This window comes from Pseudorca crassidens, chromosome 6, assembly GCF_039906515.1.
Source record: "Pseudorca crassidens isolate mPseCra1 chromosome 6, mPseCra1.hap1, whole genome shotgun sequence".
NCBI classification, from domain to species: domain Eukaryota; kingdom Metazoa; phylum Chordata; class Mammalia; order Artiodactyla; family Delphinidae; genus Pseudorca; species Pseudorca crassidens.
In genome coordinates, this window is record NC_090301.1 from 70,485,844 (window position 1) to 70,512,912 (window position 27,069).

General features: G+C 39.4%; 1 long non-coding RNA gene across 2 annotated transcripts in view; it reads left to right on the forward strand.

The window, feature by feature from the left end:
- Window positions 1–23,144, forward strand: part of LOC137225863 (uncharacterized) — an 84,942-nt gene extending 61,798 nt beyond the window's left edge. The window contains exons 2-3 of one of the 2 annotated variants that reach the window (XR_010944061.1): window positions 7,848–7,972; window positions 22,215–23,144. This is a non-coding gene — a long non-coding RNA (uncharacterized lncRNA). Of the gene's footprint in view, window positions 1–7,847; window positions 7,973–8,287; window positions 8,452–22,214 lie in introns of those variants that run through there. The other variant, XR_010944060.1, reaches the window with a different exon arrangement.
- The last annotated feature ends 3,925 nt before the right edge of the window (window positions 23,145–27,069 follow it).

Sequence of the window (27,069 nt, forward strand, 5' to 3'; positions counted from 1 at the left end):
GTTTTGTAAAATTACATTCCAGCTAGTGCTACCCTGCTGCTTTTTAAGATAAGTTCTTTTTTGTTTGCCATTCATGTGCTTAACAAAGGACCAAAGGGAAAAAACATATATAGCACGTAAACACATATTGCACTTTCATAATTCAAGTACCTTATAAATATGTCAGTAGATTTTTGTGATGGCTAAATTTGGGGCAGAAGGAAGTCTATTTTGCAGGGGAGATGGTGGGGAGGGCAGATTAGGTCTTTAATCCTAATCCACAAACCCCATCATTCTCCCCAAATAAACATACAATCAAAGTTAAAAAAAAAAAACAAAACACCTTTGTGGAGCAAATATAGCTTCGAAGCAAGTCCCTTTGTCCCCTCAACAATTGGAGTGCTGCGTTTAAGCAACTCTGAAGCGTTTTGGATATGTCTTTATAGTGAATGCCACCAGGCCACTCTTCCATTGAATTCCAACTTTTTATAGGAGCGCCACATGCTTGGGCGAAGAACATACCTGCTTCCTTTCTGACCCTCCTCCTCTCTTGCCAAGACAGCAAAGTATAGCACATTTTCCAACTCATTCCTTTACTTAAAGGGAGGGGGAAAGAAAGCCTTGGTAACACTCCATTGCAGAGCCAGATTAGAGCGAACTGTCGTTCGGCGACGATGCCAAAAAAATTCAGAATGTGTGTGACTGGGGAAAAAAATGTAGGCAAAACAGTTTTTGCCACAAGTGGGTGGAAGAGGACAAGTCACAGTTTTCAAAGCATAACATAGGTGTGTAGTGCCAGAAAGGGCCAGTCCAAATATTTACATGCAATAGTGATATACGAGTAAAAGCTTAACAGCATGCTTGGGTTGGGGGAAGAGAGAACTCGAGTGTTACTGGAAGCTCTAGGCACAACACCGGGTTTGTTGGCGACCTGTTGGCGTTTTACAAGCCTGTTTATACTGTCTGTTACCACCCCATCATCCTGCTACATCATATGGTCTTTCCCAGAATCTCGCAGCATCAGACAGGGAAGCAGGAGAAGACAAGGGCGCCGATACATCACAATTATGAATATGCCTCCTTGAGGAGAGAAGCCCTCATAACAACTGTTAATTTTAATGATTATTAACCTTCCAAAAAAAACCATGAACGTTTATTACTAAAGACCAGTCTTTGTAGAATCAAAAGATGCCCTTAAATGTGGCAATTCAAAGTAGCAATTATTTGCTTTAGTTTTACTTTGGAAAGTGTTCGGATGCTAATTCACCATTTATTTGCATTATTCAGTCATTGCTACTGCTTAAGACAGTGGGTGCATGAGAGTATCAACCAACCTTGCGATCACGGTTTCCCCATATAAAATGCTGCATGTCAGACGTCAACCCTAAATGATTTTGACCGGCAGCACCTTTTTAACAAAAGAAGGAAATTATCTTTGATTTCACACTTATGGGTAAAGTTTTATACTAATAGTCGTTAGCATAATGAAGACTTCTTAGGCGAGATGATTTAGGAGTTGTTTTTTTTTCTCTTTTCAAGAAAAAATATGATAGTAAAACAGGAAGTAACTCTTGGTAAATAGCAACAATTTTGCTGTGAGTTTCAATATTTCTTTTATGGCCCACTACAAAACATCTATGTTCTTGATATTTCTAATAAGTTAAATACATACCCAAACTATATTCCAGGCAAATAACACCTGGTGATTTATGTTGCCTTTTTCAATAGCAGTTTTAACAGCTCTCAAACAGATAGAAATACCACCTTCTATTTTGTTTAAAGTTCATTTCCTGTCCCTAGGATATTCACTGACCTTTTAGTGTTGGCCCTTTTGCTTTTCACTTTTTCCGGTGAGTCTTACTCCAGTTCTCATTGACTTCATTCCATTCCTGACCTCTTTTCTCCTCAAGAAAATTAAATGCAGCCCAAAACATATTGGACCCCAATTAATTTTACAGCTCGTCTTACCTTCCTACTGTTTCATTCTCAGTTTGTTACAAGTCAACTGGCCGTGCTCATTCCATCTCTACAAACACATACATTCACAGACAAAACAAACTCAATTTAAATAGATTGATTTTTTTTTACATTTCTTAATTACCAAATTTAAAATCTCCTTAAGCTTATATCAGAAATTTCTTGCTAACCCTTACTTATATCAGCTTTATTCAATATCATTTAGTCTGGAAGCAATATCTGTTCTTATGGATATTTTTCTAACTATCATATTTTCATTAAAACCCACAATAGACTCTATTTTATCTTTTCCTTAGGGAACTGTGTTAAAGAAGAAGAATGCAAATAAAAAGAATGTTTTTATGGGACATGTCCTGGGATCATACAATGAGTGACTGTAAATAAGCCACATGCAATCCCCCGTTTCACCCAAAGTGTTGAAACGACGGAGCATTCTTATCTGTATGATGAGATAATTTGTAATCTTCTCTTTTTCCTTAGGGCAACTAAGTGCCCGTGTAAGCTTGTTTGCGCTTCTAGAAATGTCTTTAATATTTCCCTGAACTCCACCACAACATTTTCAGTGGAAAATGACTCTGTAGTTGCTTTCATCGTGTTAATTGAAATGAATTATTATACCAGGCAGAAAAAGCCTTTGTCTCTTCTACATTAGACTTGGCAGATATCTCCGATTTACCTGCAGTTGATTTACAAGAGCAAAATAATGCTTTAGAATTATTTAGTTACAAAAGGACTATGCATCTTAGCAAAAATGAAGTGAATGACAGAAAGGAAACCTGATGAAAATGATATAAGTTCATTCTTACATTTAAACAAATCAAGTAGGTATTAATTTGACACAGTTGTATGACATATTTTTAGCACTTTATGACAGTAAAGTCGTGGTTGATGAAGACACACCCCTCACCCATTCTACATTCATGAGCCTCTGGCCAAGGAATGTGCTTTTCTTTCCTCTCTGTTTTTCTTGTGATTTGTATTACTCTGAGAAAAATGAGGTTGTACAATTCTGTGGTTTGCATGGTGCTGTGGCTCTATTATAATACCTAACAATTTAAATACATAAAATTGCCTCCTAGATTCCTTAGTCTGAATTTGGGGCTAAAAATCATGGCCACTCTCCAAGTCCTGACCCCTTTTCCAGGCTAGCCTTTATCCAAGTGTTTCTCACTTTTTATGTTCCAAAGCCCCTCCAGATTCCCTCCTCCCAAAGCTCTCCTTCAAGTCCTCTGGATGGACTCTACTCTGAGAGTTTGGAAGTGTCAGGAGATAAATTTTGGGCAGCCAGTTGATAGTGGTGAGTGTTTCTTATTTTCCCTCCCTTGCGGGCTCCCCCCTGACTCTTTGTAAGACACTATCTGTGTCACCTCCCGCCCAGCAGCCCCTCAGAGAACCTCTTCCCAGGCTCCTCCCTTCCACTCCACATTCCTTTCATACCACTGCCACATTCGCTTCCCTGTCCAGGGCCCAGGTCAGCTTCACCCATTTAACAGCAGCTGCTCTGGGGAAGCACCCCATCAAGGTTCACAATATCCTGGAGTTTTCCAAACTCTTTCGATGCATTAGTGGCCTTGAAACCAATTTTGCAGGTCCCAATCCATTTACTATTTTTTACTTTTTATTTTGAAATTGTGGTAGATTCACAGGATATTGCAAACAAATATACAGAGAGGCCCCATGCACCCTTGACTGCCTTGCTCGCCGTTGACATCTTACGTAACTAGAGCACAATCTCCAAACCAGTAACTTGACATTGGTACAGTCCTCAGAGTTATTCAGATTACATTACATGTAATTACATTACAGACTTAGTAATACATGTACTTATCTGAGTGGATATATATACAGATCTATGCAATTTTATCACATTATGTAGATTCATGTAACTACTGACTCAATAAAAATAACTCCAGAAATAAAATGAGTCTAGAAAATATCACAGCTAGTAAAGGTAAGAGTTGCTCCATGAAGCTGTTGTTTCAGTTTTGTTTATATCTATATGCACACATATATAATATGCATTAGTACAAAATTATTGCATAACAGATATAAATATAATGTATAATACGAAATGTATTTCTTACAGTGGGTCATAATCAACACATTTTATTTCGTTTTATTTCATTTATTCTTTTAAGTTTTTTTTTTTTAAGAGTTTTTTGACGTGGACCATTTTTAAAGTCTTTATTGAATTTGTTACAATATTGCTTCTGTTTTATGTTTTGGTTTCTTGGCTGTGAGGCATGTGGGATCCTAGCTCCCCAACCAGGGATGGACCCTGAACCCCCTGCATTGGAAGGCAAAGTCTTAACCACTGGACTGCCAGGGAAAGTCCGCTCAACACATTTTAAAAGTCATTGTCCTTGACCCTTGCTGCTCAAAGTATGGTCTATGCACCAACAGCATCAGCTTTGGTGGAGCTTGTTAGAGATGCAGGTCTACCCCCGACCTACTGAATCAGAATCTGTATTTTAAAACAGGATGCCCAAATGATTTACATGTACATAGGAGACTGAGTGAAGCTATCATGGTAGGTAGCTTCACTGAGCCTTCAAGAGGGTAAAATACAATCTCTGCATTCCTTTGAGAGCTGGAGTGAGGGCAATGACCATTGCAAAGTTTGAATAGAGCCCTGGCATCACAGTTGTTTTCCCTTGCCTGCTTTAATAGGAGGTGACCCTTGTCAGAGTCCATAGGACATGGCTGCCCTAGAAATGATGACAGAGTTTACATCAGCCGAGTTCTTTATTCTTGCACGATTTTGTAATGTTTTCCATCAGCAGCCAGGGTACACACATAAAAAATTTGTGGTCCTTTTTATCTTCCACAAATAGTGATGTCTGGGTAAGGAGTTTAGCCCACAGTATTTTCTGCTTCAATAAAGGTGATTGGAAGCTCCCTGTGCCCTGCCTGCTTAGGGCTACCACCACACAGAATGTTCTTTTTTTCTTCGCTTTTCCAGGTAGGCAACTCAAAGAATACGCATGGGGTAAAAATAAGATGACCTTGACTCATTAAGATTAGAATCCTGTATTATGTGTCCGTGATTTCTGAGGTGCTTTTATTCTGTGAGCTTCATCATTCTTTATGAGATTAATAAAATTATTGAATATTACTTTTCTTAGTGTCTACGCTTTCAACTCAAAAATAACGTGTGTGATGGCAATTCCAAGGGCTCTCCAATATCCTGGTCTCTTTGTGGTGGGAAACTGGCGAGGGGTAAGGGTAAGGAGAAGGGAAGGGAGGTTTTCCAAGGACAGCAATCTAGCTCAGATTCATTCCAGCAACTCTGAAGTAAGGCTAATTAATGTAATTAACACATTTCAGGCAGAATAACCCACCCAAATATTAACAGAATGTCTTTCATAAAAAAAAGTGGTTCCATTGTTTTATTTCTGCTTGAGGAGGCGATATTATGAAAGAATGTGAAATCCTTTAATTAGGCACAATTTAAAAACCAGACAGAAAATTGAGATGCTGAGAATCCTACCTAGAGAAGCAATATTCATACTTGAGAGCATCAGACAATGCAGCACACACAGATGTTTTATAGTGAATTAAGATTATCTCATCACATCAGACGATTACTCTCTTATCACCACATTAAGATACACTTCGATCACAAGTTATAGCTTCATAATGAGATTAAAAGTCTATCCAAGTAGATGCCTCGAGCTAGATTTTAAGATGAAATTCTGAATTTGTTTTCCATTTTGGTACTTCCTGTATGCACATACATTTTACAGTTTGGAGAGAAAGGAGGTGGTAGGAGGGGGATGAAGTGAAAGCTGGATACTGAGGGAGTGCCATGAACATGGACTTGGGATTCTATGTTGCTCCTTGCAGCATAGGAGGAGCAACCTCCTCGTACCTATCTTGGGTCACTGGAAAGAACACTTGCCTGAGAATCACCAATTTTGGTTTCTACGCCTGACTTTGCAGTAATTACCAGAACTATCCTGAGTTAGTTTGTTCCCATTCTTGGCCCTGGTCTCTGTATATTCAAAACCAAAAGGTTGGACCCTACAGTCCCCAAATTTCTTTCCACTTCTGATATTTTATTTTAGGATTCTGCATTGTTACAAATAACGCAAAGAATAGAGAATTCTAGGATTTCAAGATCATCCAGGGCTTGAAGGACCCAATCTTGCTTGAAGACATCCAGCACTCACACCCTGAATTACTGGCCCATCAATGAACTGAATCTTCTATCCTGCTAAGCCCTATCCCACTGAAGCCCACATTTAATGCCTGGACTCCCAATTAGTGATTCAAAAGTCTTCACAACCTTGTAAATTATAAAATAAACACTTGCATGTCAACTACTACCTTCTCCACCCCCCAACACACACACACACACACACACACACACACACACACACACAGCACAATCTACTTGGGAGGTATTTAAACCCTCTTCCTTGTTCTCATCTCCCATCTTAATTTGAACTGTTAAATAAAATGGCTTAAGGCTTTAAACCCTTAACTGCTGGCAGAATTAACTAACTTCCAACTAGTCTCAAATGAGGGTAAGTAAACATGGGACTTAATTCTATTCTCACCTGTGCTGGTTGAGTTTTTCTTTTTCAGAAGATTTGTTCATGTTTTCCTCATCCACCACCCTCTCCCTCCACACACACTACACCTACAAATTAAGGTGGAATTTATGAGACTCTACTCAACTTAAAAGTGGCATCATCATAAATTAATGATATAATTATGATACTTGGGATAATCGTTGTGGACTTACTTGGAAAGAAAAGTATTTTAGGATTCTGCCTTCTCCTAAGAGATTGTAGCTTGTAAGTCACTCTTTAAAAGCTGTCAGAATTCATTGTCTTTTGCTGAAGACCCTGTACTAGGCTCTATTATACAATATTATGAACTCTGCGTGTCAACAGATAGCTGACAATGATGAACAGGAATGAGTATGTGAAATACCTGGCATCCTCAAGAGCCAAATATTACTCCTTCCTGATGCTGGAACCTTAACTCGAGTTTAGGGACGACCTGTTGCACCAGGCTGTTATGGCCCATTTTAAGAACTACAGATTATTCCCCAAGATAATTATGTGGTTACCAAAGGAGCTCACAAGTAAGCATGATATAACGGGGCTCTATGTACCTACTGTGTAACTTAAGAACTAGCAAAAAAAGGTGACAAGCAAAATCTGGTTATTAAGACAAGAGAGTAAGCTGAGAAAACAAAGTCAGTGTATCTGGCAGTACTGGCGGTTGGGGGAGAATAAATACCAAAATATTTCCTGCCTCCCTGTCTTAAACATACTTACTTATCACCACAGTTTGGAGCAGGGCAAGGGAAATGGGTATTGGGAAGGAAGAAAAAAGAGAACAAGAAAGCAGGAGGCTGATGGCAGGGAGGAGGGAAGAGGTTTTTAACCTTAAAAAGCAGAAGGCATAGTGTGTGTCTAAAAAAGAGAGAAAGAAAGCAGTGTTTCCTCTCTCCCACTCTACCCCAATGCCCTTGTCTTAGACTGCTTGAGTTGCTATAACAAAATACCGTAGACAGGGTGACAAACAACAAACTTTTATTTCTCCTAGTTTTGGAGACTGGGAAGTCCAGGATTGAGGCACTGGCAGATTCTGTTCCAGGTGAGGACCTGCTTCCAGGCTTGCAGATGGTTGCCTCCTCCTTGTGTGCACACAACCTCTTCTTTGTGTTCACATGGAAAGAGAGAGATCTCTCTGTCTTCCTCTTCTTATAAGGGCATCAATCCCATCAGGGGCCCCACCATCATGACCTCATCTAAACCTACTTACGTCTCAAAGTTCCCACCTCTAAATACCATCACACTGGGGATTTGAACTTCAACATATGAATATGGGGAGGACACAAAGATTCAGCCTATAACAGCCCTTTTTCATCCTAGGTATACAGCTCCACCCAGGGGAGCATGGAATATTTGCGGGGAAAGAGATGCCAGTCATATGAAACTCAAGGTTGGAAACAACTACTCTGATTTCCTGGTACATCCTTTAAAACAAGTCAAAGCTGGTAAGAATATTTATTCCTTAAAAATAGCTGTGATGTTAATTATAAGAGTGAATCATTTTGCTCACTCACTAATAGTTTCTACTTAGAAATATGATCAAGATGTGTTTGACTGAATGCTAAAAATTTGTAATTATAAAATATTCCAAGTATACAAGCATATTGAAAAGTAGACAAAATAATACAATGGACACCAATAAGTCAATCTGTAAATATAAAAGATGTTAGCATTGCTTCAGATCACCTTCTAGTCTTTAAAACATTTATTTTTTAAGATCCAGCTAATGTTCCACATCCTTCCATCCCTTTTTCCCACAGCCCAAGGCAAACACTGTCCTGAAACTGATGTGTGCAGTGGACACTTTGATCCTATCCCACATGTGATACCCCATCCTGATTGCCCTTCAGTAAAGGATTTGTTATTCCAGCTGTTGGGAGTGCTGTGGAAGAGACTCTCAGCTGACTGCCTTCCTTGGGGAGAGAGGGGACTGGGGAGGTAGGCAGAAGATGTAGGGTCTTGTAGGCTATGGTAAGATGCTTGGATTATTTTTTTCTAAATGCATTAACCATATTCTGTTCTTCTTGCTAAAGAAGTTGGTTTAGTTGTGAAACTCACCTGAAAATTTCATGTTCTAGCTCACAGATAAAGACTCACCTTTTAGCCTGAAATTTGAAGCCTTTTTGAGCTGCACACTCTTAACCTTTTCTACCTTATCACTCACTATCCTTGCCCCACATCTACATCTTCTGTCCAGTGGTCTGCTGGTTGTCCTCAGAAGACAACATTCCTCATCCTGCCTTTGCCCCCACCATTTCCATGGCTTGGTATACCCTTCTTCTTCCTACCAACGCCCCTTCCCCCTGCAAGACCTGGTGGAGGCCATCACTTCCATGAAGCCTTCCCTGACCACCCAAACTCTCAGTGATTTTCCCTCCTCTGGATCACCACTCTCATTTGCTATCTGTCTTACTGGGTTTTTTTTTTAGCAATTTCTAGTCTTAATGGAACCGGACAGGGATCAGTTTCTCTAAAGAGTCCACGCGGAGGCAACCTGGACTGACTGTAGTAGGTGAGTTCTATGACTGCTGGGGAAACAATTGACTTAAATACTGTAAGAATGAGGTGAGTTGAGATAGATAGACCAAGGTAAGGACAGAGGCAGATAAGGTTTTTACACCCCTAGAAGGGATGCAGGAACAATAGTCAGTGTCCCTTCTTTGAGAATGATCTGTTAAGAGAGTGTTGAAGTCTCAGAATGGTCCTACCACAGAAATAGAGGCATAGACAGCGTCCAGACTGTTCCTCCTGCTTTACTCATGAATCACTTAGTTGTGCTAACTCACCCCAACCAACTGGTCCGCCAGTACTCTCTGCAGCCTTCCTAGAACAATGCTAGCAATCCAGCCTCTTTCTACTTTGGGTCCTGGGCTAGTAGTGAGAAATCAATGATGGGTTAGTTCCACTTGGAAGAGTAGGTGAATGGTGAAATTTACCACATCACTGAGAATGAGGCTACCAAACATGTAGCCTAAGAGAGGTAAAAAGTCCAGAATAATCTCTCTCAAAGAGTCAATACAGTGAGCCTGGCACTCTTGGGCCATGTGTTCAGGTTTAGTCATTCATTCATTTATTTATTCAACTGGCTTTATTAAGTACTTACCATGTCCCAGTCACTGTACTAGGTGCTAGGGACCCAAGAGGAATATTATTCTATGTGCTCCCCTAAGCTGAAGCTTACTGCTAAAAGGGCTAGGCTTTCTTCACATATACTGCAAATGTGTCTGCACATTTGCTGCTGGGATTTGGTTCTAGCCTCTCTTTCTATTGGACAGACTCTGTGTTTCTGGCAATACCCATTCTGCTGCTCTAAGTTTTCTGTGGTCCTGCGCAGGTTCTCTTGGTGCTCTAAACCTAAGTTAGTCCCTTTTCTCTGGTTGTCACTGTGGAAAAATCATATAAACCCTCTTCACAGAAAAGTAGCTTCCAGTTTGGGGTATAAGATGAAAAACAGACCTTCCTCTTTTCCACTGGGCAGATGTGATTATCGTGACATTTCTTAGTGCTATTAAACACCACCTGCTTGGTGAGCACATTAGCATTTTAAGTATATTTTCTGTTGTAGAGGATATTAAATCTGAGATATGATACAGGGATTTGTGTTTGTTTTCTACATTTTCTCTAGATAGCCAAAAATTATAATCATGAGGAAGAAAAACTTTATACTTAAAATCATATCCCATTAAACTAGGCAGTCAGAAGGATGAAATATCACCCACAAAACCTTCTAAAAACTGATGAAAGCTAAATGACAAAGTATTTCAATAAGAATATCAGAGAGAACAGTAATTTCATTACTTCCAATTAGGATAAATGGAACGAGGCAGTTTCAACCTGAAGAGAATGAATATGGGCTGTCTGATCACAAGGAAACTGCCTCTTGGAAATAGGTCCTGGCAAAAAAGATTAAAGAAAAGATCTTGTCTTTGGCTTTCAAAATATAAGATCTGCACTGTTTGCTGTCATGTAGAGTGGTAATGGTTATACTAGCAATACACATCATAGATATAAAATTATATTGATGGGGAGAAAAAACTTAAAAACAGAGAAGTAGCAAAGTGCATGTAATCCCCCAACCCCTCAATTATTCCACAGCACATTCCTGGCAGGAATATTCTGTCTCCACCACGGAAAAGGTCCCAGCAGAGCAGGGCCTGCTTTGACCAACAGTCAGAGAGGTTTCCAAGAACAAAAATGAGTCCCACCCTATGCACTAGTACTTATTTGTAGGTTAGCCTAGGAGGGGTTGGGGACATCTAATTTTTCTAAGTTGCAATAAATATATCAAGGGACCTCTAGGCACAAGAAGCCCTCAGGAGTATGCACATTGGACCCTGGGAACACCCTGCCTACCAAGAGTGTTGACATCAACCAAAGGCTTTGCTAACCCTCTGCATACTGGCTTAGTCTGGCTAAGCCAGCTCTCAGCTAAACTACTGAAATAAAGGAGGAGGTAAACTTCTAAGGCCATCTACATTTCTTGCTCATCAGTGGGGAAAAGGATTAGGAAAAACAACTAAAGAGAAAAATTATCTTTATTTGTGATTTATAAAGATCTCTGGCACCTTACAGTAGGTTATTTTGCCAACTGAAATGAAATCTTAATAATCACTCTGAGGAAATCAGAAAATCATTGCATTTAAAGTTTGAAAGGAAAATGTGCCTTGAAAGTTAGATACAGTGTTTTGTTCTGGAGAAAGTATAGACTTATCTCCACTGGCACCATTTGCTTGCATTCCAGGGTAGTGAAGAAAAGGTAGACACCTTTCCCTCTCCCCTCCATAGAAGATTTTGTTTACATTCCAGAGTGAAGGTCTTTCTCCCTCTCTAGAAAGGAGAATAAACAGATGTGTGAGCAACCTATAAAAGCTCTGAGTTTCATAACTTGAGGGTTCCTCTCCTATGGTGCAATTCTATTGCATGTACAGAGTGACATCAAGCCCTCATTGAGTTGTTCCATGTTGACTGGAGCTCACAGCTAGATGCTCAGTGAATAATAAATGGTTTGTTCTCTGGTCCAGAGATCTTGTGTTTCCTGTAAAAAAGATATGTAGCTATGTATGTGTGCATATATACCATGTGTTACACACACACACACACACACACACACACACACACACACGCACCCATGTCCATATTACCCTAAAAGGACATCACCATCAGCTCTTAATTAGAAAGAATGACAATCCTCAAAGATAAAGTGCCTCATAAATTGAAATAAGCAGATGGCCTATTCCCTGCTGTAATGGTTAATTGTATGTGTCAACTTGACTGGTCCATAGGGTGCCCAGATATTGGATCAAACATTATTCTGAGTTTTGCTATGAGGATGTTTTTGGATGAGATTAACATTTAAATCACTAGACTAAGTAAAGCAGATTGCCCTTTCTAATGTGGGTGGGCTTCATCCAATCAGTGGAAGACCTAAATAGAATAAAAAGGTTGACCCCATGCAAGAGAGAATTATTCCTGCCTGACTGCCTTAAAACTGGGACACTGGCCATTTTTTTCTGCTTTTGCTCTGAAACATTTGCTCTCTGGGTTTTGAGTCTACCAGCCTTTGTGTTAGAACTACACTATGGGTTCCCCTGGTTCTCAGGACTTTGGACTCACGCTGGAACAAAACCATAAGCTCTCCTTGGTTTCCAGCTTGCCAATTCACCCTGCAGATTTTAGGATTTGCCAGCCTCCATAAATGTGTGAGCCAAGTCTTTAAAATAAATCTCTATATATGTACATATCCTATTGGTTCTGTTTCTCTAGAGAACCCTAACACAACTGCCTTGAAATAAAATAAATCCAATCAGCAGCAGGCTCACTTGCTTTATGTTTATGATGTTTCCACTTCCACATACATCTAGGGATTAAGGAACACATACAAATACTAGAATCCACAAGGAAGTTGCTTGTTCCCCTAAGCTTGTCTATACCTCTTTGAATAGTCCTTCATTAAAACCTCTCTATTTGAACCATTTGGGATACATTCTTTTAGGCCATGATACACCCCACTGTAGAATTCAATGCCACTGTTAAAAAGAATTATATATATATATATATATATATATATATATATGAATGAATGTTCTAACAAATTCACAAAGACAAGAGTGTTGCTTTCGGTTAGAATGTAAAAGTCACAAGAAAATTTCACTTCCATTCTAACAATGAATAAAAACCTAAGAAGGTCAAATTATCTATACAGTCATAAATTTTCTTGAAGCTCTCTGAGGGCTGAAGTCTCAGAGACAGCACACATGAATACACATGAATTGTTTCACCTTTGGCAGAGCATGGGCAGAAAAGGTAGCCACCGTAGAAATGAATTAGAAGAAATCAGCAAAAATTTTTACGAATTTTTAAAGGCAAATGTGCATCAACATATCAAATTAGAATACATGAAAGCCCCAGACACAAGGGAGCTCATATTCAGTTTCAAGTTCTTCTCCACAGGCCTCCTCTGTGAGCTCCTGAGAAAGACTGGGGGATAGAGGAAGAGGCTAGAGAAAGCCCTTCTCAGTGGCATAAATTTGCAGGATGTGACTGGTTGCTGTTGGGGAAACCAGCCATGAAACACCACCCATTTTCCTGTACCCTTCCTTCACATGAAACAAAAGCCTTAAGTCACTGGATTTAAGCAGCAAAAACTCTTGACTCCAAAGCCTCTGGGGGACAGATAGAAATAAAACACATCTGCTTCTAGGGGTGGGGAAGGATACTCTTTCCCAACCTGAGTAACCAGCTAAAGAGCCATTGCTTCTGGGAAAAAGGTAAAAGAAAAAGTCTCTTGCCTCTGACATAGTAAAGAGGAAGGAAAAAAAAAAAAAAAGGGAAACCAACCTCTTGGACCTAGGATTCTGAACCAATACAAAGCAGAAGTCTTCTACTGCTAGGGAAGGGCAGGAAACTCTCTGCTTCTCAAGACACACCATATATACAAGACAGAGTTTTGCTCAATGTTACCCCAAAAGCCTAGGTTGACTGGTCTTAATACAGAGGCTAAAACAGCAACACCTAAAATTTCCCCACTGACCTTACTCTGAGCCTGGTACTGAGTGACATGCAGCAGTAGTCTACTGGAGAGAGGCAAGAATGTGCAGAAGGACCCTATTCTGTGGTGCAGACATGCAAAGACTGCTAAAAGCTAAGGGTGGAATAGGAACACTGAGAAAAGCCCTCCAGCCCTCAGGACCTCACACTAAGCCCAAGATAACAGCAGCCTGTGGGAGGAATTTGAAGCCTGCAGTAAACTCATAGTAGCAATGGTCACAATAAAACCCCAAAGAGCTCAATTGTTTGCTTGAGTGACTCAACTCTTACATTAGAGTCTGGAAGAGAATGAGATGTGGACATTTTCAGACATAAATACTATTTTCCTCAGTCTCTACTGTATTTTTACATATGATATCCAACATCCGATCAACAATTACAAGACCCATTTAAAAGCAACAAAAAACAGGACCCACTGTCCACAGATAAAAAAATCAAGACAATCATACTCAGAGATAACCAGAATGTTGGAATTATTTATTAGATTGGAACTTTAAAATATCAATAATTAATATAGAAGGATCTAGTGGGAAAAGTGGACAATATATTGATGGGAAATTTCAGTAGAGAGATGAAGTTATTAAAAATGTTAAATGAAATAAAAAAACATGATATTAGAGATGAAGAATTCCTTTAATGAGTTTAAAATCAGATTGGACACTGCTGTGGATAGTATCATTGAATCTGAAGATAAGCCAATAAAAATTATCCAAGATGAAAAACAAAGAGATAAAATTGTGAAAAAAAGAGATAAGATTATCGAAAAACTCAAGTAGAATATCAAATAGTCTAACATAAATGTAATTTGAGTTCCAGAAGAAAAAAGAGAGAACTGGGCAACAGAAACATTTGTAGAGATAATAATCAAGAATTTTCCAAAATTAATAAAAGACAACAAATCACAGATCTAAGAACCCAAAGATAAACACAAATACACATACACCTCTAGAAACATCAGTCAAACTGCTGAAAATCAAAGATAAAGGAAAAAATATTGCAGGAAAACAGAGAAAAAAGAAAAATTACATACAGAGGAACAAAGAATTACAGCAGACTTCTTGTCAAAGACTTTGCAAGATAGAAGGCAATGGAGGAACATCTTTCAAGGGCTGAAGAGAAAAAAAATCCTATCCACAATTCTATAGCCAGCAAAAATATCTTTCAAAAATGAAAGTCAGATAAAGATTTTTTTCAGATAAGCAAAAACTAAGAACATTCATTGTCAGTAGTCTTTTAGTACAAGAAATGTTACAGGAAGTTCTTTAGGTAGAATGAAAATTATACAGTACCAGATAGGATGTTGTATTGACTTAAAGAAGTAAAGATTACAAAATTTTAGATCTACATAAGAAGTAAAGGATTAAAAAAAGCAAAGGATTAGAAAAAAACACCTAGACCAGAACATAGGCAGAACACTCTGACATAAATCATAATGATAGTTTTTTGGATCTGTCTCCTAAGGCAAAATAAATAAAAGCAAAAATAAACAAATGGGACATCATTAAATGTAAAATCTTTTATACAGCAAAGGAAACTATCAACAAAACAAAAAGACAACCTATGGAATGGGAGAAATATTTGAAAATGATATGACTGACAAGGGGGTAATATTCAAAATATAACTCAATATGAAAAAAGAAAACCAATTAAAAAAATGGGTAGAAGACCTGAATGGATTCCAAAGAAGACGTACAGATGGCCAACAAGTACATGAAAAGATGTTTAACATTGCTAATTATTAGAGAAATACAAATCAAAACAATAATGAGATATCACCTCACACCTGTCAGAATGATTATAATCAAAAAATCTACAAATAACAAATGTCAGTGAGGATGTGGAGAAAAGGGAACCCTTGTATATTGTTAGTGGGAATTTAAGTTGGTGCAGCCACTATGGGAAACAATAGGGAGCTTCCTCAAAAAACTAAAAACAGAACTGACATATGATTCAGCAGCTCCACTCCTGGGGATTCATCTGGAAAAAATGAAAACACTAATTGGGAAAGATATATGCACCTCAATGATCATAGCAGTATTATTTATAGTTGCCAAGATATGGAAGCAACCCAAGTGTTCATCAACAGATGAATGGATGAAGCAAATGCAGTATATATATATGGCTGGGATATTACTCAGCCATAAAAAAGAATGAAATTCTGCCATTTGCAGCAACATGGTGGACCTAGAGAATATAATGCTTAGTGAAATGTCAGACAAAGAAAAATACTATATGATATCACTCACATGTGGAAAAACAAACAAATGTATATAGCAAAACAGAAACAGACCCACAGATATAGAAAACGAACTATTGGTTACCAGTAGGGAGAGGAAAGGCGAGAGGGGCAAGATAGGGGTATGAGATTAAGAGATACAAACTACTGTGTACACGATAGATAAGCAGCAAGGCTATATTGTATACACAGGGAATTATAGCCATTACCTTGTAATAAATTTTAATAGTATAATCTGTAAAAAATACTGAATCACTATGCTGTACACCTGAAACTAATATAGTATTGTAAATCAACTATACTTCAATAAAAAATTTAGATCTACATAAAGAAGTAAAGTGTTAAAAAAAAGCAAAGGATAAAAAAGGGTAAAAATAAGAGCAAATATAAAAAACATTTCTTCTTAATTTTAATCAACTTAAAAGATAATTGTCTAAGATAGGAGTTAGCAAACTTTTTCTTAAAGGACCAGACAGTAAATACTTTAGACTTGAAGGCCATAAAAGTCTCTGTTGTAACTATTCAAGTCTGATGCTATAGCATGAAAGCAGACATGGACAATGTGTAAATGAATGAGTGGGCAGTAATACCATAACAATTTATTTACAGAAACATGTGACTGGCTTACACGTCATAGTTTGCTGACACCTAGTCTAAAGCAAAAACAGTAACAATTTATTGTTAAGTTATAATTTATGTAGAATTGAAATATATGACAAAAATAGCATGAAGAATGGAAAGGAGAAAAAGGATGTATGCTGCTTAAGGCTCTAATATTATACTGGAAGTGGTGTAATATCATTTAAAGATAAACTGTGACAAGTTAAAAATGTATATTGTAAGCCCTACAGCAACCACCAGAAAAATTGAAAAAGAAGTATAGTTTATGAGCATATAATGTAAATCAAATTGAATAATAAAAAAGATCCAGTAGAAGGCAGAAAAAGATGGACAAAGGAATAAAGAGCAGATGACACTAGTAACTGGCAAGTTTATAGATTTAAATGCAACTCTATCAATAATTGCATTAAATATAAATGGTCTGGGTCTTCCCTGGTGGCGCAGTGGTTGGGAGTCCGCCTGCCGATGCAGGGGACGCGGGTTCGTGCCCCGGTCCGGGAAGATCCCATATGCCGCGAAGCGGCTGGGCCCGTGAGCCATGCCCGCTGAGCCTGCGCGTCCGGAGCCTGTGCTCCGCAATGGGAGAGGCCACAACAGTGAGAGGCCCGCGTACCGCCAAAAAAAAAACCCAAAAAACAAACAACAACAAAAACTCAGGTCAGTGTGACTAGAAAGCCAGTGTTTTTGACCCTGATTTTATACTGGTGAAATGTCAAGCATGATGTGAGAATAATAATAATCCCTTTCTGAATTTAAAATGTGACATCATTTGTACATCAGACCATTCAGCCTGCCCTAGCTCCATCTAGCTGCAAGAGCTAAACTTTCCACCTGAAAGGTAAGGTCTGGAATTGCCCTACTGTCCAAGGCCAGAATTCCCAGGTGAGTCCCTTGGCCGCTGCTCCCAGGACCTCAGCACCAACCCCACACAGGTCCCTGGAATGTTGCGTGAGGTCACCTGCCCGAGCATGAGCACAGAGGGGCAGAAGCTCCATCTTTTTTCTTTTTTTTTTTTTGACCATGGCAAAACCTTCCTCATCATTTTATTTTACTTTTTAAAATTTAATTTATTTATTTTTTATACAGCAGGTTCTTGTTAGTTATCTATTTATACATATTAGTGTATATATGTCAATCTCTCCATCTTTTCTGTTCTTCTTCCTGCCTCTGCCGCCCACCCCTACAAGCTCTACTATCTCGTATATTGGTATCGAATCAGGTCTCACCAATGGTAACTATAGCCCTTAAGTGCTGTGTTTCATGTTTCTTAGTGGGGCATCTGGTCCTAGTACCCTTAACTCTGACAGCTAACCCTCTTCCTCAGGTCTATTAGAAAATCCCATTACGTCTAGGGTTGGCAGATAACACAAAAGATACCCAGTTAAGTTTGAGTATCATACAAACAAGTGATTTTTTTAGCATGTGTCCCAAATAATGCATGGGACATACCTACACTAAAATTTATTTGTTATTTATCTGATATTCTAATTTAACAGGGTGTCCTGTATTTTTATTTGCTAAATCTGGCATCCCTAGCATGTTTAGTCACCAGGATTGGGCAGGTCTGTGCATCACTGTGGGCAAAAGGAGATGAAAATTCCAAACTCTTGTCATAGCAGAATACATACAATAACAGTTCTAACAGAAAAGTTTTCTTTAAAAGAATTTTCTTGTTTCTTTTATAAGAAACTTATTTCTTTTATAAGAAAGTTTCTTTTATAAACTTTTATAAGCATCAGTGAAATTTGGCTTAATTATCTTGAAGTGACAAAACATGCCACAATTTGTCTCTCTCCTTTATGCCTTGATGACACTCATAGTAAAATTGTTTTACTATATCAGAGATGCTTTCCTTGCGTTTTTCTCTCTGACTGAAACCTCAGATGAGGTTTTCTTTTCTTTTTTTTAAACGCTATGATACATAGAACTAGAGGGTAAAGAAGAAAAGTCCTTGACAGTGCCATTATCAAAATAAAGCATAATGTTTATAATAATATAAAATAGTAGTAGTGGAATTTATTGTCCAGGAATGCCAAGAGATTTTAGAGCACTTTACTAATTTGCCCAACATTCCTTTGAAGGGATTATCATTGTCTGGATTTTCCAGATAGGAAAATGTAAGAGAAGATAATTACCTTCTTTGTCCAAACAAGAAATTTGGGACACCATGTGTGGGCCATGAGCTCATTCCAACCTCCCCTGTCCCAGTGACTTAACTCAAGGCCCTCCAGTATTGTAAATCCTGGTCCAAGTGCCTAGAGTTACTAAACAGTTAAAGGAGCCAAAAATTAAAAACTGAAGAAAATTCTGAAAGGTGTCAAGTAACTCAATCAAGTTCCCAAGGGGAGGAGGGAAAGAGTGAGGAGAGCAAATTCAGCACTTCCTCAAAGCTCCAATGTAAAATGTGCCTTGCCCTCAAGTGACTCGTGAAAAATAAAATTAAATCTGATATATGTAAGCTGGCTTTGGTTATTCAGGCTGGATAAATTGAGACTTGTTTTTCCTGACACTCTATTTCTCCGTCTATTACAGGGCTGCTAATGTACACATATTCAGTATGTGAGGTTGTTCCCAAATGTCATCCAAACATATCTATTTGCCTCCGTGGGTTATATGACTTAAATTAGTCTTCATCCCATCAATCTCTGAGATCATCGAAGAATTGCTTAAACTCTGGGTGTGGCTTTTGCCAAGCATGAAGCAGGGTCACAGACAGAGCACTGCATGTGTGTCTGGGGTTGCAGGGGTACCTCGGGAGAGACAGCCGCCTTCATTCTGCTTGGCTAGGTGGCAGGTGGTTGGAACATCCACACTGGGTTTGATAATGTGATCATGTGACTACTTCTATGTTCTAAAGTGCAAACATCCCTAAGTCTGTAAGTGGCACATAATGTTTCACCATGAATTGGGGCTTTCATCAGAGAGCAAATGACCCAAATTGGCATGTTTGTGAGCTTTTCCATCTACACTAGCCCTTTAATGAAGGAGGCCTTTGGAGGCGCTGAGGGAGGAGGGTTGATGATGGAGGAGCGCGCCTCAGACAATTTACTGTGTAAGCACGAGTCTTTGCAGCAGGATCCCTGCATGAGAATTACCCTTAGACCGAGTAAATCTAGAGATTAGTCTGGAGTCTCTTTTGTGCACTAAAATGCAGGGCGTTTTTTTCCATGCCTAAGCCCTTTCCTGAAAATAGGTTTCTAATATTATGTCTAAATTCCTTGTTCACTGAACCTACAAGGAACTTATGGAGCAATGGAATTAAAAGATTAAACTTCAAGCCACTTGTGCTAAGTCTTTAAATGCCTTAAGGAGTACAGTTTACACAGCAACCTGGTCTAGGCTTGGAGTTGCACGACAATTGCTTTTAGAGAGTCTTAGACGCTCAGGTATTCTGAGAATTTTTTCTTAACTGTTTTCCTACTGTAGCAATAGGCTCAGAGGCATTATAATTCCTCATGGTGCATGCAGTTGAACTGTATACATTTAAGATGTATATACATTTCTTTTTAAGCATTACTAAGTGACCTCATGATCTCAGCCTGGATATTAGGTCCTATTTAAACATCAGGTGCAGCTTCCTGAGTAATCTCCTTTCACAGCTTGTTAGAGCTGGACAGCACTTTAGAAATATATGCCAGCTTCTTTTTATAGATGAGAAAAATGAGGCCTAGAAAAATTATTAATATTAAAAGTATTAATTAGAAAAATATAATAATTATTATGCTGGAAACAGCTGTTGTTCATGCATTATTTCTTTCACTCCTCACTACCGGCCTGTGAGTTCTGCACTAATATTTTCCTTAATATGTACTTTTGTACCATCTCTCTTCCCCTTTGTCTGGTGGGAGGACATTGGTCCAGCATTCCTTCCCTCTTGCCCATACATCATCAATTATTAGCTGTCTATTAGATAACACCCATCAGAAGGCAAACATCGTGTTAGTTCTTCTCTCTTTAAAGACAGAACAACCAAATAAAACAACAACAAAGCCTTTTCCTACTCTGCTTCCCTTGCTGGCTACCATCCTCTTGCTTCGTTTTGCAGAAAAATGCTCTGAAACAGCACTTAGCTCAGCCGATTCCCCTCATCCCATTTCTCCTTTCCTTGACTCAGCCAGGTGTGTGCCCCCGCCCTCACTGAGCCCGTGCCCGTCACCCGTAACCTCCATGCTACTGAATCCATGGCCGATTTTTAGTCCTCTTCTTACCTGATGCTACCAGCAGCTTTCGACAAAGTTACTTTCTCCTCCCTGAATCAGTGATTTCCCAGACATCACACTTGATTTTCCTCCCACTCCCCTCTTACCACTATCCCTCAGCTTCTTTTCATGTTGGAATGTCCAGGGCTCAGACTTTAGTCCTGCTGGTTCTTCATCCACAAGTACTTCTCTGCCAATCTCATCCAGACACTTAGCTTTAAATGTTTAGTACCTATGCTTCATCTCCTCCGTTGGTCTTTCTAGATTCACTCTCCACCCTTTTCCACCCTGCTCTCCTGGAAGCGCACAGCAACATGCTCCCTTGACCTTTACTTTTCATTTGGGTCTTGGCCCATGGGAGGCACTGGCACGAGCTAGGACGGCAGAAGGGAAGCCAGGCTGGAATATGAATTCCCAGCCGGTTGCCACAGCTTGGCTGCGGTCCTCCACTGAAGGCCGTATCTCTTGTCAGGCTCTACTCTTTGCACAGCCACCCTCTTCAGACTGATGAGTGCTTCCTCCACTGGCCTCTTCACACCAGGGATGCTATCACCTTTGGAGTACTCTACCATTCCTTTTGTGTTTCCTAAATCCTGCCCACACTTTTATGAATGTTTCTCTTCTCAGTCATTCAGTTTGAATCTTCCTTCTATTTCCTGCCAGGATGCTGATTGATACATGATCTATTTGCTGACAGTTCCAAGACCGGCTCTCTTTCTCGAATATCAGACTCCTATATGCAGCTGCTTCCTCCCCATCTTTATTGTGTCCAAATCTAAACTCTGTGTTTTACTTTCAGACCTGTCCTACCTACAGCTTTCACCACCTAATTGATGACAACTCCACCTTTCCAACTGCTCTGACTAAACACCTTGACTCCTTTACTTCCCTACAACACCTTATCTAATACGTTAGGAATTTTTGCAGGTTCTTTCTTCTGAATGTATCTATAATCCTACCAGTTCTCATCATCTCTGGTCCTATCACCCTGTCCCAAGCCACCAGCATTTTTTGCTCTCATTTATGGCTATAACCACCTGCATTACTGCTGAAGCTTTCTTACTGGTCTCCCTTCTGTACCCTTATCACCAGTATTATTCCACAACAGAGCACGCCTCTCCTCTGCTCAAAGCCCTGCAATGGATCCTGTATCACTCAGTAAAAACTAAAGTTCTTCTCATTATCTGCAAGGCCACACATGAGGTGGCTACTTGATATCCCTCCGACTTTCCCAACTCCCATTCTGCTCTCTCACTCTGCTCCAGCCACATTGACTAGTCTGCTGCTGCTAGAACATGCCAGGCATGCTTCCACTTTAGGGAATTTGATTTGGCTGTTCTCACTCTTAGAATGCTCTTCCCTCTTATAACTATTTGGCTAATGCCTTCAAGTTTTTTCTCCAAAGTCCCCTACAAAATGAGGCCTGCTCTGACCATCCAATTTATACTACAACTTCTCTCCCTGTCAGCTCTCCCCTCACTCCGCTCCATTGTTTCCTCTTGTACAAAGCACGCATCATGCACTAAAATTCCCTATTATTTACTTAATATGTTTATTGTTTGCATCCTCCCCTCCCCTCCCTAGGGATGTGAGGCTGGATTTGCAGAGGGTCATGATAAAAGACTTCAGGATGAAGCCACTGAGCAGAAGGCAGGACCAAGAGATTAGGAAGAACTGGTGACGTCATTCCCTTTATTCTGGAGCCAGTGCAACTCTGGACTTTCAATTACATGAACCAAGAAATTCCCATTTTTGTTTATTGCTTTGAGTTGAAGTTTCTGTCACTTGAAACCAAAAGATTCCTTCCAGACTGATATATTGATTTAGGACAGACTCTCTAGGGGCCACAAGATAATGAAAAATAAAACTTCCCCTGGAGCTTTGCGTTGTTGTCTAAAGCCTGTTATCAAGTTGCTTGATCAAAGAAGCCAAGTTAGACAGAGTATCCAGGAAGCTAAGTTTAGGGCAATTAAAAAAATTTATTAAATAAACTATTTATTTTGGAGTAATTATGTATTTACAAAAAATTGCGAGGACATTAGAGAAAGTTCCCATCATGCCTTTGCCTGGTTTCCTTTACTGTTAACATCTCACATAACCATGGCACTTTTGTCAAGACAGTGATGTGTTGCTATTACCTAAATTACAGATTTCATTTGGAATTTCATTTCATTTCACGAGTTTCCCACTAATGTCCTTTCTCTGTTCCAGGATTCCATCTAGAATACCACATTGCATTTAGTTGTCATATCTTCTTAATCTCCTCTGGTCTGTGGCAGTTTCTCCATTTTCCCTTGTTTTTCATGACCTTGACAGTTTGAAGAGCACTGGTTTGTATCTTGTAAAATGACTTTCAATTTGAGTTTGTCTGATATTTTTCTCATGATTAGAATAGGTTGATGGGTTTGGGGGAAGAATACTACAGAGATGAAGTAAGGTAAAATGCTAACAGAGTTGATTAGATGATGAGGAAATGAATGCACAGTGCATACCACTGAGTTAAGGAGGCCTCTGAGTGTGGAATATGGTGGTCCTCCTAGGGCTGGCTGTCATTCAGAATCATACTGCATTGAATAATAAGCATGGAGGGCTTCCCTGGTGGCGCAGTGGTTGAGAGTCCGCCTGCCGATGCAGGGGACACGGGTTCGTGCCCCGTTCCGGGAAGATCCCACATGCGGCAGAGCGGCTGGGCCCGTGAGCTGTGGCCGCTGAGCCTGCGCGTCCGGAGCCTGTGCTCCGCAACGGGAGAGGCCACAACAGTGAGAGGCCTGCGTACCACAAAAAAAAAAATAATAATAATAAGCATGGAGCTCTTTGTATTTCAAGGAGACAAAGGTCTGCAGTGATTTGCTATGAATCTTTTTATAATCATGGTAAATTTGAATGAGTTTTAACTTTCTGAAAATTCAAGACACAACGTTACTAATTCATTTCAGTAAGTGAAAAACCAAGCCTTCCCAAACGGAAATAGGAAGGAAGGGCCCCATTACTCCATCTTAGTTCCATGAGAAAGACCCCTTCATTCTGCAGGGACCTCTCTGCTATATGAATCCTATGACTGGATTTATGCCTGTGCCTCCAAATTATTTTCATAAAATGCTTCAGTACTGCTGTAGACTGAGTGTTTATGCCCCCACCCAATTCTAACCCTCAATGTCAGAGCATTAGGAGGTGGGGCCTTTGGGAGGTTATTAGGTCGTAAGGGTGGAGCTGTAATGAGTGGGATTAGTGCCCTTGTAAAAGAGACCCCAGAGAGCTCCCTCACTCCCTTGCACCATATGAGGACAGAAAGAGAAGATGGCTGACTTTGAACCAGGAAGCAGATTCTCACCAGACACTGAATCTGTCAGCAGCTTGATCTTGGAGTTCCCAGCCTCCAGAACTGTGAAAATAAATTTCTGTTGTTTATAAGCCACCCCGTCTATGGTTATTTGTTATAGCAGCCAGAATGTACTAAGACAAGCAGTCGTGACCAAATTTTCACACACACACACACACACACACACACTGATCAAAAAATTATTCAAACAGAAATGCATTATTCAGTCATCTTGTTATATTTCCAGGATATAGTAACTAGATTATTCACTTCCTCCTCTCTACTAATCCATCAATTATCGGTATAGTTATTGAATTCACTGAGCAAAGCAATGGACCAAGTCAATAGAAGAGAAACCAAGGATTCAGCCCTAATCCAAATGCCTTATGTCCTAACACAGATATTTATCATTCACACATCCAAATTAGGTCATGCGTGTGAAATGCTGTAAGGTATATGTAACAAGCCTGAAAATTTAACTTTCAAATAAATTGTTCTGCTGAACACTCATTAGAAAAAAAATATTTTCTGAATCCCCTCACCCACTACTCAGCTATTGTTCCTGAGGTATGGTGAATTTCCCTTAACTCCAGTTAGAAGCAATTATCTTTTATCATTATTTTTTGATTCTAGGATTGGAAGGTAGAATTTTCTAGAAAGAATTTGTCTTTCCTTAACACACATGTGCATTTAGAGGATCTAGGTAAAGGATTTCAAAATTGTGGTCCATTGATTACAAGTATTTTTGGTTTGGTCTGAAGGGAATTTTTAAATATCTTGAAATAATCACTAACTTTTGAAACTTGGGAGAATTTCTCTAAAAGAGTATACTGTTGGCTTCTCTTGTTGAACCAAAAGACTTGGTATTGTGGAATGGTGCCTGCATCCTATAGACAGGGTATGTAGCCCCTAACTTGTGTGTCTTACACCTGGCCGTCTTACACCTGGCCAGCTTACACCTTATTTGCTTTGGTCAACAAATGTCTGGTCAACAGAAATTACAATTCCTGGTCTATGCTTTTCCAGATAATTAAGGTGGATTGTCTGGAAGAGCCAAGGGAATAGAGGTTTGTGCTTGGAGGGTCAAGAAGGGAATGATTTAACCCCAATGGAGTTGCATCTTCTGGGAATGGAATAGGGATAAAGGGAGAGTGGTAAAGAGCCTTCTGGAAGGCACTTGTCTGAGATGGCCAGATGCAGGAGGGGAAGGAGCCTGTCAGCCCTGTGAACTAACTGCTCTGCCTTTGTAAGAGTCTCCGGTAACTGAGCTTGCCATAAAGGACTAGAACCACTATAGAGCTTCCATCTTTTTCAGGGGCCTATAGAGCTGCCATCTTTTTGCAGGGGCCTCTGCAAAGTTCAAAGCAGCAGCAGCCTCCAAAACCTAAGACCAAGTCCTGCTCCTGCTTTCTAGGGCCTCATGCCCAAGAAAGAGAGGGAGTCCCCAGCCCATTGACACAGGAATGGGGCTTCCTGCCAATTTTTGTGGGCAGAGATTTGGAGTTAGATTTGACTAGATTTAGAAAAATAAAGAAATGCAACATTACCTTCATTCTGGGGTTCCGAACAACTTATTCCTTTGAATTTCAATGTAAAGGTTGCTTTTTTGTTAAGAGAGCCTAGATACTTGATTTAACAAGAAGCAAAGAAGTATAGTAAGATGATAGTAATTAAATTGATTAGGTTCAACTACATACACACTTGAGTTTATGTTCAAGAATAAGTGGTTGAACTAGATGGTCGCCAAACTCTTTCTTGGTTCTAAAATACAAAATATTGGTAATCTAAGGGAATATTCAGAATACAGTTGGTGAATGGAGGTTGAATTATACAGGCTGGCAGGTAGAATAATTTAGCAACCAGGCTCGTAGGATGGAGATGCAGATATCTATCTTCATTTTAAAGCCTCTGTCACTTAACAGACAAATACATTGCACGGCAAAGATTTAAATTTAATGGAAACGGTGATTCTTAAACCAAAATTGACAGTTTACTAAGTTAGAATTTACTACAGGCCTCTCTTTACAACTGTGAGTAATTTTATTTGTTTCTATCCTAGTAAACAGGTTTTATTTTCGTGCTCAGGCTCATGTGTACAACTGCCTTCTAGACATTTCCCCTGGCAAGTCCCATAGGCACTTTGGACTCAAGTGATCAAAATGTTCCCCAAACCCCAGTCTTCCCAAAGTGCCCCTCTTCTCTGTTCCCATTTACTAAGTTACCTGAAGTAGACACCTGGGAGCCACCATCCATCATCATAATCCCATATCTAGTTAGTGGCCAGGACTCTACATCCTTATCTCTTCATGGCTATGAAACTACCCTCTATCCTCTCAGATTCTCTTTTTTTCCAGACATTCATTATCTCTGGCCAGAACCATTGCAGCAGTCTCTTAACTAAATTTAACCTCCAGCTTTCAATTCTATTGACATCAGCACACTGCCTCCAGAATGACCTCATAATTCATTAAAGAATGCACTGAAGTACAGACACTTCGGAACGCAGTTCAGCAGTTTCTCACAAAGCTAGACATAGTCTTAGCGTACAATCTAGCGATTATGCCCTTAGGTGTTTATCCAGCTGATGCGAAAACGCACGTGAACATAAAACCCTGCACAAGAATGTTTATGGCAGCTTTATTCACAATAATCAAAAACTGGAAGTAATCAAGATGTCCTTTTACAGGTGTGGATAAATAAACTGTGGTACATCCATACAATGAAATATTCAGAGATAAAAAGGAATGAGCTTTTAAACGTTGCAAAGACATGGATAATCTTAAATGTATTTTGTTAAGTGAAAAAAGCCACTCTAAAAAGATTACATATCATATAATTTCATTTATATGACATTCTGGAAAAGGCAAAACTATAAAAATGATAAATAGTGTTTGTCAGGGGTTCGGGGTTTGGGAAGAGGAAAGACTCGAATAGGCGAAGCACAAGAGATATTTTAGGAGGGTGAAACCATTGTGTATAACAATGTAATGGTGGACATGTGACACTATGTATTTGTCAGAAGCCGTAGAATTTTATAGTGAACGAATATTAATCTACGCAAGTTTAAAAATCATTTAGGTGGTCAGGGAGGTCCCAGAATGGGACGCAGACTGTGACAAA